This window comes from Epinephelus lanceolatus, chromosome 14, assembly GCF_041903045.1.
Source record: "Epinephelus lanceolatus isolate andai-2023 chromosome 14, ASM4190304v1, whole genome shotgun sequence".
NCBI lineage: Eukaryota > Metazoa > Chordata > Actinopteri > Perciformes > Serranidae > Epinephelus > Epinephelus lanceolatus.
In genome coordinates, this window is record NC_135747.1 from 1,595,447 (window position 1) to 1,610,908 (window position 15,462).

The window sequence follows — 15,462 nt, forward strand, 5'->3', positions numbered from 1 at the left end:
AATGTAAAGTTAACAATGTGAATGTGCTCTTATTCTCTGTGTGCTTTTAATTTGCAGGCCAAGGTCTCCCTGACATGCCGCAGCCTTAAGTCTGAGTTTCACCCCCAGAAAGGCCAAAGAGTGATGCCGGCCTAGTGTATGGCAGCAGTCTGAAGTCGGCCATCAAGTAACAGTTATCTGTGACAACAAAGGACAAATAACCAACCTGCAGCAAAAGTGGACCTTGGCCTGCTGTTCTCCTTGCCTTGCCCCTTTGGAACCAAAGAACTAACCATTCCCTCCTCCCCAGCATTAGATTAACTCTGATTTTAATATATGTGTAGATAATAAAATTGTATTTTAGCCCTTTTTAGCATTGTGTTGTCTTTTGCCCTTACATTAGTAGGTGTCAAATCGTGAATCTGCAGACCCACTGCAATTATTGCAGTAGGGGTGTTATGCACACTCTCTGTGACAGTGGCCATTAAAGCAATCACACATTTCCCAAAATGTAAAACTATTTTCAGTAATGTGGTTTGGTTCATTGCAATTAAGAAGAGTTTTAACTTTTCTTACCAGAAAGTGTGTGGTTCAAATCTCTGAACTGATGGTAAATCTGGTCCAAGGAAGCTAAAGAATCTTTGTCTTTTGCCCTTTAGTAAGGCATTTGAGTAGAGCTAGATGATAAATAGGAATTGTTGACCCAAATTTACACACATCATTTCCTTCCATTCATCATTTCCACATCATAATGTGGAATAAATTGTCTGAATCCCTCTTACACAACCAACAACCAGTGACATCTAACCAAAAATGTAACTAGCCAGTCAGAAAGTCTTCTTCAACTGGCCATACTGTAAGTTAGACAGCCAACATAAAGGAAATATCATTCTGATGTATGAAAAAGCAGTTGCCATGAAATGTATTGTTAAATGAAGCTGTTGCTCAGGTGGGAGAGAAAGACCCCTAATTGCTCCCAGTACACTTCTGATGTCTACATTTTCTACACACTTATGTGCTTTCACACATTTTATGTCATTTTAAGTTATACTATGCAGGAATTGATGCATGCTGCTTATGGTCTAGCACTCAGTCACTACCTTTTTTTAAAGCCTCTGAGCTTACCTGAGCACTGTGTCTAAGAACATCCCAAACACAGCACAATAAGAAAACTAGAATGACCACATCATGGTTGTATACTCCTGTGACCCATTCAAATTGCAGTTACAGTTTACATTCATGTCTGTCCAGACTAATATGTAGCCATGACAAGACATTAGACAATGCTTCACATATGGATGTTGCTGTAAAGAAGCTACATATTCTAAAACATGGATGCCTCCAGGCCTACTCAATTGGCAGCCCGCAGGCCACATCCGGCCCAGAAGCAACCTCTGAGTGGCCCAGGCAGGGATGGGTACTGCGACCCGGTATTAAATGGCCCAGGGCAAAATCAATCAAGACTGTAGTAATAATAAGCTCCGACATTATCAGCTCTTTTATCGTATGTATAAGCATGCTGCAGCCTCTCTTCTGCTCTCTGCATGTCGGGGCTGATCTTCTCCTCACAGCTCAGACACACAAACCCAACAGAGTGAAGTCAGACAACAGCAGAGAGGCCACGTATTCAGCATGTAGAAAGCCATATTTCACTCTGCTCTGTCCGCAGTCTCTCATTCACCGCTATTATGGTCTATGATCGCGGTTTACACAAGCCCATCACGCTAGCACGGCTAATGGCAAATTGTTAACACAAACTAAAATGAAAGCTGTTTGTAAGTCGTCTCACACATTTCACACAGGAGGAATATTTATTTTATTGAAATGTCAGATTTGTTTCCAGTGAGATATTATTGAGTTTATATAGTGACTTTGTTGTTGTAAACATGACTGTTGCTGCCATGGACTGTATAAAACTATATCCTGTGTATTTGACCTAAAAGGAAAACGTCAGGAGGTGATGTGTGTGTATGTATTTGTGTGGGGTAGAGAGGGGAGCAGGAGATGCCGGTAGAGAGATACAGTGTGTTATTAGTTACTGTTTATGCCACTTGTCATGCTTCTGTGCATTGACAGCTCTTATACACACACACATTGCTCGCTGCTAAAAAATGTCTGGCCCAGCAACATTTTCTGGTTTTAAAATACAGCCCAATTGAATTTGTAATTGATTAGCCCTGCTTTACATCCATCCTCAACACGGCAACATAGAGGATCTAGGGCAGAGTCTCTGCAGAAAAATACACCATCATTGTTCTGTATGAACGTATATATTATTTTTAGGAAAGTCCTGCATAGTAAACCTTTAGTGGTTCTATCTGAGTGAATCTGTGTCTCTGGAACTCACCAGCCAGCTGTCCAGACACAGGCACCACTCTGTACGGCGACCTTCAACACAAAAAGACACGCACACAGGTTAGATTTAAGAGCAGAGGTGTTGTGAGTGTAAATAAATTCCCCATCTGTCCTCTAGGATGACATGCTGTACTCTTCCTCCCATAGCCGATATTTACAATTATACAACAGTTAGTTCCAACTGAGTAATTTGATTGGACGAGAGGCATTCCCTGAGTGCTGATATAGAGTATAACATCACTGGGACTTGTAACAGTAAAATCACTCCGCTCACAGGTGTTATAAATACAACCGTTAATTAACCAACTGTCACACTCGCTACATTGACACAAACAGGCACTATAGCGTTACACCAAGAAGGTGGATATTTTCCCCAAAATTACATTTGAATTAAATTATGAGTGGTCGTCAGGAGAGGACGAGGAAAAGCAAAGCCAGGACTCTTCTGTGCAGACCTCCAGGTGTGTTTGTGTAACATCAGCCAACCTCGACAAACTGGAGAGGAGCAAGAATTAAGCGAACACGGTCAGGAATAATCAATGATCATCTGATGAGGTACTGATGAGGATGAGGGAGAGTGGAAGCTGAATCCAGCCGTGCCAATGTCCAGGTTTGCCAATGTTTCATCAGCTGAACTGGACGAAGTTACACAGCTGCAGATCAATGTAAATACAAAGTAGGCTAGCTTGTGAGTTCCTGGCGTGTGTGCTGCATTGCCTGGCAACAGAGTGGGGGAACTGTTTTTTTTCGCGGAGCTGCTTAAATAATTTACTTCATCGCCTTTTGTTAACATTTACTTACTCAGCATTGCTGTTTAAGCTGTTGTTGAACTGTTGTATAAAAGCAATATCACACTCGAGGTCCTGACATTGTACTGTATATTGTCACGGCTGTAATTGTCTTTGGCACTTGGCTTGCGGCCTCGTACCTATGACCGAATCACAGCCATGACGATATACAGTACAACATCACTCCCTCTCGTGTGGTATTGCTTAACCGATATATGTCTGCTGTAAAAGTCATAGTCCCCGTAGGCACAGCTCCAGGCTCAGGGCTAGCTCGATGTAGCAGGCCAAGCTTGCTACACATCCTGAGCTCTCTTGGTTGTAGTGTTAGATCTCTGCAGCGGTTTCTAATGTCTAATGAGTTTTCTCAGAACCATATGAGAATGGTATAATTATGAGTTTTTATTTCTGGTGGAATTCACTTACATTTTAGTGTGCCATCAGCTTATTAATAGCATTTTAACCTAAACAAAGAAAAGTGTAAAATTTCCAGAAAGGTAAGTGTTGCTTTAAGGCAGTTATGGAGTTTAGTTAATTGATTACTTTCTTCTGGCTTCATCGATAAATACAACTGAGTATCATCCGCATAACAATGGAAATTTATAGAGTGATTTCTAATGATGTTACCTAAAGGAAGCATATATAGAGTAAATAGGATTGGTCCGAGCACAGAACCTTGCAGAACTCCAAAACAAACTTTGGTACATAAGGATGATTCATTATGAACGTCAACAAACTGAAAACGATCAGATAAATAAGATTTAAACCAGCTTAGTGCAGAACCTTTTAGGCCAATTAAGTGATCCAGTCTCTGCAGTAGAATTTGATGGTCAATTGTGTCAAACGCCGCACTAAGATCTAATAAAACAAGTACAGAGACAAGTCCTTTGGCTGAAGCAATCAGAAGGTCATTTGTAATTTTAACTAGTGCTGTCTCAGTGCTATGATGCACTCTAAATCCTGACTGAAATTCCTCAAATAAATTATTATCATGGAGAAAATCACACAGCTGGTCTGCGACTACTTTCTCAAGGATCTTTGACATAAAGAGAAGATTAGATATTGGTCTATAGTTGGCTAACACCTCTGGATCCAGGGTGGGCTTTTTTAGGAGAGGTTTAATTACAGCTACCTTAAAAGACTGTGGTACATAGCCTGTTAATAAGGATAGATTGATCATATCTAATATATGAGTGTTAACTAAAGGAGAGACCTCCTTAAGTAGCCTAGTTGGGATGGGGTCTAAGAGACACGTTGATGATTTAGATGAAGAAATCACTGCGGTCAATTCTTGAAGAGAAATTGGGGAGAAGCAATCTAAATATATATTAGGTTTTACAGCTGTGTTTGAGGTTAGATAGGTACTATCTGAGGGCAGGAGGTCATGAACTTTGCCTCTAATAGTTAGAATTTTGTCATTAAAAAAGCTCATAAAATCATTCCTGCTAAGGGCTAAAGGAATACAAGGCTCAATAGAGCTTTAACTCTCAGTCAGCCTGGCTACAGTGCTGAAAAGAAACCTGGGGTTGTTCTTACTGTCTTCTATTAATGCTGAGTAATAGTTTGCTCTGGCATTGCGGAGGCCCCTCTTATACGTTTTGAGACTGTCTGTCCAGATTAAATGAGATTCTTTTAGTTTGGTTAATCGCCAATTCCTTTCAAATTTTCGCGATATTTGTTTTAACTTACGGGTTTGAGAGTTATACCAAGGAGCGAACTTTCTTTGCTTTTTTAACTTCTTTTTAAGAGGAGCTACAGAGTCAAGTGTTGTTCGCAGCGAGCCTACGGCGCTAATGACAAAATGATCAATTCGGGAGAGGTTAAAGTCGGTACGGGAAACCTCTGTTACTGAGGGACTTGGTATTGAATTTAACGACGGAGTAATCTTTTCCTTAAATTTTGCGACAGCACTATCTGATAAACATCTAGTATAGTAACTGTTGCTGTGTGGTGTGTAATCGAGTAAAAAGAAATCAAAAGTAATCAGATAATGATCCGATAGCGAGGGATTCTGTGGAAAGACTTTTAGGTTATCAATTTCAATTCCATACGTCAGAACTAGATCGAGGGTATGGTTAAAACAATGAGTGGGTTCATGTACACCCTGACTGAAGCCAATGGAGTCTAATAATGAGATAAACGCGGTAGCCAGGGAGTCATTATCAACATCGACATGAATGTTAAGATCGCCTACAATAATAACTTTATCTGATTTAAGAAATAAACTGGATAAAAACTCTGAGAATTCAGATACAAATTCAGAATACGGGCCAGGAGCACGGTACACTATAACAAGTGGCTGCGAGGTTTTCCAGGTCGGATGTAAAAGACTAAGAACGAGGCTTCCAAATGAATTATAATCTAGTTTAGGTTTAGGGCTGATTAACAGACTAGAGTTAAAAATGGCTGCAACTCCCCCTCCTCGGCCGCTGCCTCGAGGAATGTGGGTATTATTATGACTGGGAGGAGTGGACTCATTAAGACTAACATATTCATCTTGACACAGCCAGGTTTCAGTGAGACTGAGTAAATCAATATGATTATCTGATATTAATTTGTTTACTAACACTGCTTTAGACGATAGAGACCTGATATTTAACAGTCCGCATTTAATTCTCCTGTTTTGTCTTTCTGTCACAGAAGAGGTTTTAATTTTTATGAGGTTGTTATGCACAACTCCTCTTTGTTTAATTTTAGATTTAAATAATTTAGGTGGTCGGGGGACAGACACCGTTTGTATAAAACTATGAAAACTATGGCTGGGTAACTGAACTAGAAGCTCAGAGAGGCGTATAAGACTACATCTCCGAGTCCTGGTCTCAACTCTGGGTTGTCAGGGATTTAAATTACTAATAAAGTTTGCCAGGTTCCTAGAAATGAGAGCAGCTCCATCCAAAGTGGGATGAATGCCGTCTCTCCTAATAAGACCAGGTTTTCCCCCAGAAAGTTTGCCAATTATTAACGAAAGCCACATCGTTTGCTGGACACCACCTGGACAGCCAGCAATTAAATGATGACATGCGGCTAAACATGTCATCACTGGTCAGATTTGGGAGGGGTCCAGAGAAAACTACGGAGTCCGACATCGTTTTTGCATATTCACACACTGAGGCAATATTAATTTTAGTGACCTCCGATTGGCGTAACCGGGTGTCATTGCCGCCAACGTGAATAACAATCTTACTGAATCTACGTTTAGCTTTAGCCAGCAGTTTTAACTTTGATTCACTGTCGCCTGCTCTGGCCCCAGGGATACATTTGACTATGGCCGCTGGTGTTGCTAACTTCACGTTTCTCAGAATAGAGCTACCAATAACCAGAGTTTTATCCTCAGCGGGTGTGTCGCTGAGTGGGGAAAAGCGGTTGGAAACGTGAACAGGCTGGTGGTGAGCCGTGGGCTTCGGCTTGGAGCTGTGCTTCTGGCGAACCGTAACCCAACCTCCCGGCTGAACGGGAGTTACCGGAGGACAGTTAGCAGAGGCTAAGGCTATGCTATGTGGCTCCGCACCGGCTACAGGGGGCTGGCTAACTACCGCAGCTACTGAATGGTTTTCCATGGTGCGGAGCCGCGCTTCTAATTCACTAAGCCTTGCCTCCAACGCAGCTACACTTATTACAATTACCGCTGTCGCTAAAGGAGGCAGAGGCATAACTGAACATTTGGCACACCGAGCAAGAAAGAGCAGAGGGAGAAGCCATCGCTAACTGTAAAGCTAATGTAGCTACCAAGGCTAGTAACATGTAAACAACAGCTAAGAGATTAGCGAGAAAGTCGTAGAAAGGAGGAGAGCTATAAGTGCTTAAACAGAACCAGTGTGGGTTAAGACTTGATGTAGACGTTAAAGCAACGTTAAAGCAACTGAAGTGAGAAAGCAGGCTAGTAGAATTCACCAGAGCAGTACAGAGACGCTGTCACAGAAACACCGGAAATGACACAACTCGCTTACCGCAATACGTCAGCACGTCGTCATCCCTTATGGAATAGCCTGCCGGAGAGCATCAGGACTGCAGAGACTGTTGATGTTTTTAAAAGGAGGCTCAAGACTCACCTTTTTAATTTGGCTTTTAACTGATTTCTTTTACTCTTTTAATTCTTCTGTTATATGTCATTTTAATTTCTAATGCTTTTAAATGATTTATTTTTAAATCTTTATGCATTTTATTATTATTAAATTTCTAAATCTTCATTTATTTATTTCTTATTAATATTATTTTAATCTTTAAATCTTTAATTTTTTCTAAATCCTTACATTTTTATACATTTTATCATTATTTTATCTCATACTTGTTTTATCTTATCATATTGCCTTTTAGTCTTTTAGTTTTTAGTTTTTAGGTTTTAGCTCCAGTGTTTCCTCATGGGGGGCCTCCACACTGAGAGGTGTGTCCGGTCTGCCCGCAGGGACATCGTCCTGGAGATCCCTCAGGTCCAGAGGACTGGGAGGCTCTGCACCATGGGTGGAGTCTACCCCAGTCTGTCTGGGTCAGGGTGGTCTCTGTGGCGGTGCTCCCTGTGGCTGTAGGCTGTGACACCTCTCAGTGTGGATGAGCCATGTTACTATATTGACTATATTGACTGTGTGTGTGTGTGTGTGTGTGTGTGTTTATATGTGGGGGTGGGAGGGGTGGGTTTTCAGTATGTATGTAGTATTTTTGTTGTATGTTTTTATTCTGTGAAGCACTTTGTGCTGCATTTTTATTGTATTAAAAGTGCTGTACAAATAAAGTTTGATTTGATTTGATTTGATTTGATAACCAATGCTGCCATCTGGCCTACAAACAAAATGGCTGGCAACAGAAAACTACAAGATGGCTGAATCAAAGATGGCTTCAGACAGGGTAGGGTTTTCCCTGACCATGTGGTCAGTCAAGACAAAGACAAAGGAGATAAAGCAGGAACTTTGATTCTATTCTTTGTGTAATCATGTTGAAAGCCAATTTGTGAGTGAGCATATGTGTATGTGATATGTGTTGCAAAGGGTCTGGGTTAGTCCAGGGGATGTTTGGTTGCAAGTAAGATTCTGACTGTGTAAAGCATTAGCAAACTAACTCAGCAATCACGTAGAAAGACCAAACCAAAACTAGCTTGTTCGTCTCATCAAGACCTATAAATCTCATGCTGACACCACTAACCTATCTCCAACAGGAAGTGCGCTATTGCCCTTTCAATGTAAGATGACGTTTTTCACTAATTCTCTCAAAAAAATATTTGCTTCTACACATTTATCATAACTGCTTCAAACTTGCACACATGACAGCTCTACCCCTGGTGAACATTACTTGTTCAGATTCAGATTCAGAATACTTTATTAATCCCCGGGGGGAAATTGTTTTTGTTCCAATGCTCCGTGCGAAGTAGAAATAGAAATACAGCATGAATGAAAACAAGAGATAAAGATGAAGATATAAATAAAATACTAAAATAGACAATGAAATAAATAAAATAAAATATTAAAGTAGACATTAAAATAAAATAAATAAAATATTAAAGTAGACAACAAAATAAAAATAAATAATAAAATAGTAAAGTAGACAATCTGAAATATATACAATATACAATGAAATGGTTGTAGCGTTATAAATGAAATGAGAATGAGTAGTTATATTGTTTGTTTTGTTTTATAAATAGCCAAATGAGTCCAATCATCAGAGGGAGGAGTTGTACAGTTTAATGGCCACAGGTAAGAATGACTTCCTGTGGCGCTCAGTGGTACATTTAGGAGCAATCAGTCTCTGGCTGAAGGTGCTCCTCTGTTCGACCAGAGCGTTGTGGAGAGGGTGAGAGCCATGCTGAAGTATCGCCCGCACCTTCGACAGCATCCTCCTGTCTGACACTGGTGTCAAAGAGTCCAGCTCCACCCCCACAACGTCACTGGCCCTTCTGATCAGCTTGTTGAGTCTGTTGGCATCGGCTACTCTCAGTCTGCTGCCCCAGCACACCACAGCAAACAGAATAGCACTGGCCACCACAGACTCATAAAACATCCTCAGCATAGTCCGGCAGATGTTAAAGGAGCGGAGCCTCCTCAGAAAATAGAGGCGGCTCTGTCCCTTCTTGTAAAGGACTTCAGTGTTCTTAGTCCAGTCCAGTTTATTGTCGATGAACGCACCCAGATACTTGTAGTGTTCTACGATGTCCGCGTTATGCCCCAGGATGGAAACTGGGGTCACTGGTGTCCTTGTTCTCCTCAGATCCACCACCAGCTCTTTTGCCTTTGTTGTGTTGAGCTGCAGGTGGTTCAGCTCACACCATGAGACAAAGTTATCCACCACAGCCCTGTATTCAACCTCCTCACCCTTGCTGATACATCCAATGACAGCAGAGTCATCGGAAAACTTCTGAAGATGGCAAGACTCTGTCTGGTAGCTGAAGTCCGTGGTGTAAAGGGTGAAGAGGAAAGGAGAGACAACAGTCCCTTGTGGGGCCCCGGTGTTGCTGACCACTGTATCTGACACACAGTGCCGCAAGCGCACGTACTGTGGTCTGCCAGTGAGGTAATCCACAATCCAGGACACAAGGGGGGATCCACCAGCATCGCCGTCAGCTTGTCACCCAGTAGAGCAGGCCTGATGGTATTGAAAGCACTGGAGAAGTCACTGTGAAGGACTTTGTCATTACTCGAACGGTTTGGATTTTATAATTGTCAAAGGTGCAGGACACAAAGCCTCATGACGATCTTTGGAAGAAAAGATGAGGGCCAACACATCTTAAACTTGCGACTAATGTCACATTTTTGACTCCACACACATAAAAGCTATATATCTCTGCGTTCAGAACGAGTTTATCTATCTGGTGATGTCTTCAGATTGACGATCAGATCCACGGTTTGGGAACTGGAAGGACTAGTTCCAGAAATTTTAAAGTGCTTGGGCTCACACCCTGTCCCTCAGTCAACTTCAGGCTGTCATTAATTAGCATAACAATGGCTTCACTCTGACAGACACAGGCTTGTGTGTGTGTGTGTGTGTGTGTGTGTGTGTGTGTGTGTGTGTGTGTGTGGTCACACACACCTGACAGGATAACATTGACCAAATTGACCAGCTCATGTGTCTCATTCCTACAATTTCCTAAATAAATGCCTGATAGCAAAAACATGTAAATATAAGATCTCCAGGTCAAACTCTTTTGCCTAACCCCTAACCCTAACCCACACATCCATATCAACACTAACATAGCATTTATTTTATTTTCTTTGCAACAATGGCTTGCAAACCTCAATAATGGAAAAGTAGGAGAAAAATACAGGTAATTTTACTGCTTATTATTTAGTGTGTGTTTGCTCTACTGGGGAAGCAGGAGAAAATAGAAATACTTCTACTGTTAATATTCTCTCTCTCTCTCTCTCTCTCTCTCTCTCTCTCTCTCTCTCTCACATGTCCTGTTACTGCATGTCACTAACTCGGCCTCTTCTCCAGAGCCTTTGTGCTCCACTGTCTCGCAGGTTCACTTCTATCACAGCGGTGCCTGGACAGTGTGACGTGTGAGGTTGTGCTGCTGCTGTGGTGTCAAATGCCTCCTGCTGCTGGTGTTATCATTACTCATTAGTCAAACTGATCTTAAAGTGCCTGGGCTGTCACCTAACTACATGGTCATTAATTAGCCCATTAAAAAGCCCCGTGAGGCAAATTGTGATTTGTGAGATTGATTGATTGATTGATTGATTGATTGATTGACTGATTGATTGATGTCCTCGTCAGTAGTTTTCAGAAGCCATCAAAGTTCTACTCCCAAGTCATGGGTTCATTGCCAAAAATGACCTTGTGTTCTATTGACATTGCTTGTTTTATCGACAATCCGACTCTTATGAATAGGCTAATTCACACTGTCTACGTGAGCTGGAGGCCGACAGCGAGGGTCCAAGGTCCCGCCCAATGCTGCTCGCAATTTTAATTATTATTCTTTCTCCCGCCGTCTATTTAAACTGGAATTTGACCCCCTAAACATGCTCCAAAACTCACCAAAATTGGCATGCGTGTCAGGACTGGCGAAAAATTTTATGAAATGAAAAAATTAATTTGAAAAGTGCCAAAATGGCCTCTCTAGCGCCACCTAGCAGTCTAGGCACACTAAAATGGCCGCTGCGGCTTTTAGGAATGACGTAGAAAGATCAAACCAAAACTGGCTTTTTTTTTTTTTTTTTTTTTTGTACTTTATTTTTATAGAAAGAACAAACACAACATACAGCATAGAAAACAAAAACAAACCATAGAACAAACATTTGGTCACCTACACATTCATACATACATTATACTGATGGAGATACAAGTCAGTTCATACAGTAATGGCTCAGTTATCATCTCTTGTGGTCACAAACATAATCCATTTTTCCCAGTATTTCAAATACTTATCCATCTGTAGACTTAGCGAAAAGGTCATCCTTTCCATATTTTGAATATTAGTCACAATATCTATCCAGTCTCTCTGTTGGAGGTGTCGCCTGCAACCATTTTCGGGTTACAGCTTTCTTGCTGGCTGCTAATAATATTTTTAAAAGATATTTGTCTTGTATCAGTAAATGAGGTGCAATATTGCCCAAATAGATTGTAGAGAAAGAGCAGTAAATTTCGTCACCAAAAATGTTTTGTATTACTCGTATAATCTCTTGCCAATATGGCTGAATAGCTGGGCAGCACCAAAATACAGTGCCCTCCAAAAGTATTGGAACAGTGAGGCCAATTCCTTTATTTTTGTTGTAGACTGAAAACATTTGGGTTTGACATCAAAAGATGAATATGAGACAAGAGATCAACATTTCAGCTTTTATTTCCAGGTATTTACATCTGGATCTGATACACAACTTAGAAGATAGCATTATTTGTAATGGAACACAAAATTTTTGGGTGAGCAAAAGTATTGGAACATATAAACTTAAAATAGATTAAAGTGAATGAGACTTAATATTTAGTTGCAAATCCTTTGCTTTCAATAACTGCATCAAGCCTGTGACCCATTGACATCACCAAACTTTTGCATTCTTCTTTTGTGATGCTTTTCCAGGCTTTCACCGCAGCCTCTTTCAGTTGTTGTTTGTTTTGGGGGGTTACTCCCTTCAGTCTCCTCTTCAGCAGGTAAAATGCATGCTCTATTGGGTTTAAGTCTGGAGACTGACTTGGCCAGTCTAAAACCTTCCACTTCTTGCCCCTGATGAACTCCTTTGTTGTTTTGGCAGTGTGTTTTGGGTCGTTATCTTGCTGCATGATGAAGGATCTCCCAATCAGTTTGGTTGCATCTTTCTTTAAATTTGCAGACAAAATGTTTCTGTAGACTTCTGAGTTCATTTTGCTGCTGCCATCATGTGTTACATCATCAATGAAGATGAAAGAGCCCATCCCAGAAGAAGCCATGCAAGCCCAAGCCATGACATTACCTCCACCGTGTTTCACAGATGAGCTTGTATGTTTGGGATCATGAGCAGATCCTTTCTTTCTCCAAACTTTCGCCTTTCCATCACTTTGGAAAAAGTTAATCTTTGTCTCATCAGTCCATAAAACTTTTTCCCAGAATTTTTGAGGCTCATCTCTGTACCTTTTGGCAAATTCCAGCCTGGCCTTCCTATTCTTCTTGCTAATGAGTGGTTTGCATCATCTGGTGTAGCCTCTGTACTTTTGTTCATGAAGTCTTCTGCGAACAGTAGATTGTGATACCTTCACTCCTGCCCTCTGGAGGTTGTTGCTGATGTCACTAACAGTTGTTTTAGGGTCTTTCTTTACAGCTCTCATAATGTTTCTGTCATCAACTGCTGATGTTTTCCTTGGTCTACCTGTTCGACGTCTGTTGCTTAGTACACCAGTGGTTTCTTTCTTCTTCAGGACATTCCAAATGGTTGTACTGGCTATGGGCAATGTTCGTGCAATGGCTCTGATTGATTGTCCATCTTCTCTCAGATTCACAATTGCTTCTTTTTCACCCATAGACAGCTCTCTGGTTTTCATGTTGGTTCCACCTCTAAATGCAGTCTGCACAGGCAAAACCTATCGTACCCAATCTGAAACTGAGCTCAGACATCCAGTGCTATTTATTGTTTGAATAATTAATGTAATTGGGAGACACCTGGGCAACAAAACACACCTGTCAGTCACATGTTCCAATACTTTTGCTCTCATGAAAAATGGGTGGGTTCAAACAAAAGGTGCTATCTTCTAAGTTGTGTATCAGATCCAGATGTAAATGCCTGGAAATGAAAGCTGAAATGTTGATCTCTTGTCCCATAGTCATCTTTTGATGTCAAACCCAAATATTTTCAGTCTACAACAAAAATAAAGGAACTGGCCTCACTGTTCCAATACTTTTGGAGGGCACTGTATATGAAAATGGTCTGCTAGCTGTTCTCCACAGTTCCTCCAAAATAGACCTCTGACGTCTCCCCTGTCTGCACACTTTTTAACTTAGGAGTTATGAAATACCTGACCAGATTCCGCCAGCAAAAATCTCTCCAAAGACCAGAACTAGTGGAAGTTGACTGCACAGAGCACATATTCAACCATTCTTCCTCTGTGATGATAGTTCCAGATTCTTTCTCCCATTTTAATCTAACCTTATCTGTTGAGTGTTTCTTATTAGATCGAATAAGGGAGTACAGTGTTGAAACAAGTTTCTTATTGTCCTTATTTTTGTACATGTCAATAAATATGTCAATTAGGTTAGTCTCACATTCCTCTGTTGGTTTTATCTCATCATTAAAATAAGTCCTGGTTTGAAGATACCTAAAAAAATCCAGTTTTTCTAACCCATATGTATCCGAAATTTTCTGAAAGCTATCAAATTCTCCCTTCGATGAAATTGAGCAGTAAGAAGTGATTCCCCTTCTATACCAGTGTTTAAACCTCCCGTCAATCCTAGCGGGTTTGAATTCGGGGTCAAAAGCAACCCATCTTAGCAGTTTAGACTGTCTTTCAAGTAATGGTGATTTACATTCCTTAAACCAAATTTGAAGGCAAACTCTAGACCATTGATTCAGGCTACTAGAATACTGCTCATACAGTGTTTTACTACCCAGTATAGATTGTAACAGTATATCTAATTGTGAAGTTTCCAAATCCTTCCATTTTGCTATATAATTTGGGTTACAGCAGCAAGCCAGTGGTCTTAATTGCGCTGCCTTATAGTAGTCTGCTAAGCACGGTAATGATCTACCCCCTTTCTCTTTAGAGAGTTGCAATGTTTTGAATTGAATCCTTGGCCTACCCGCCTATATGAATCTTGAGATCCACTTATCCCATTCGTTAAATTGCATTGGTGTAACCATTACTGGCAGGGATTGAAAAAGATATAAGAGTCGAGGAAGTAGGTTCATTTTTATTGTTTCTATCCTATTGTGCATATCTAAAGGCAGCTGAGACCATCTGTCAATATCAATCAATCAATCAATCAATTTTATTTATAAAGCCCAATATCACAAATCACAATTTGCCTCACAGGGCTTTACAGCATACAACATCCCTCTGTCCTTATGACCCTCGCAGCGGATAAGGAAAAACTCCCCAAAAAAACCCCTTTACCGAAAAAAAACGGTAGAAACCTCAGGAAGAGCAACTGAGGAGGGATCCCTCTTCCAGGACGGACAGACGTGCAATAGATGTCGTACCGAACAGATCAGCATAATAAATTAACAGTAATCCGCATGACACAATGAGGCAGAGAGAGAGACAGAGAGAGAGATGCAGGTAATGACAGTAGGTTACAACAACATTATTGAAAGTAATAATATTATAGTTATAGTTCTGGCTACTGTGGTACAATATGTTGAAAGTATGTATTAATATCTGGCAGTATACTTGTGTGACAATAGTCATATGTGTATAATAACAGTAGAAGTATGACTAATGACTAATGATGGCAGTAGCAGCAGGAGGCATCTGGCAGGACCACGGCAGCAGCACAACCACACACGTCACGCTGTCCAGGCACCGCTGCGATATGAGTTAATCTGAGAGACAGTGGAGCACAAAGGCTCTGGAGAAGAAGCCGAGTTAGTGACATCCAGAATGGCCGAGTTAGCAAGATGCAGTAATAGAATACGAGAGAGAAGGAGAGAAGGTGTATTATAGGGGGGGTCCTCCAGCAGACTAGGCCTAAGTCAGCCTAACTAGGGGCTGGTATAGGGCAAGCCTGAGCCAGCCCTAACTATAAGCTTTATCAAAGAGGAAAGTCTTAAGTCTAGTCTTAAATGTGGAGACGGTGTCTGCCTCCCGGACCGTAACAGGAAGATGATTCCACAGGAGAGGAGCCTGATAGCTGAAGGCTCTAGCTCCTGATCTACTTTTGGAGACTTTAGGGACCACAAGTAACCCTGCGTTCTCAGAGCGCAGTGTTCTGGTGGGATAATATGGCACTATGAGCTCA

At 41.1% G+C, this 15,462-nt stretch overlaps 1 long non-coding RNA gene across 1 annotated transcript in view; it reads right to left on the reverse strand.

The window, feature by feature from the left end:
- LOC144466843 (uncharacterized) overlaps window positions 1–15,462 on the reverse strand; it is a 43,344-nt gene that overhangs the window by 8,254 nt on the left and 19,628 nt on the right. Inside the window, exon 2 of the long non-coding RNA XR_013493246.1 lies at window positions 2,327–2,367. This is a non-coding gene — a long non-coding RNA (uncharacterized LOC144466843). The remainder of the gene's footprint in view (window positions 1–2,326; window positions 2,368–15,462) is intronic.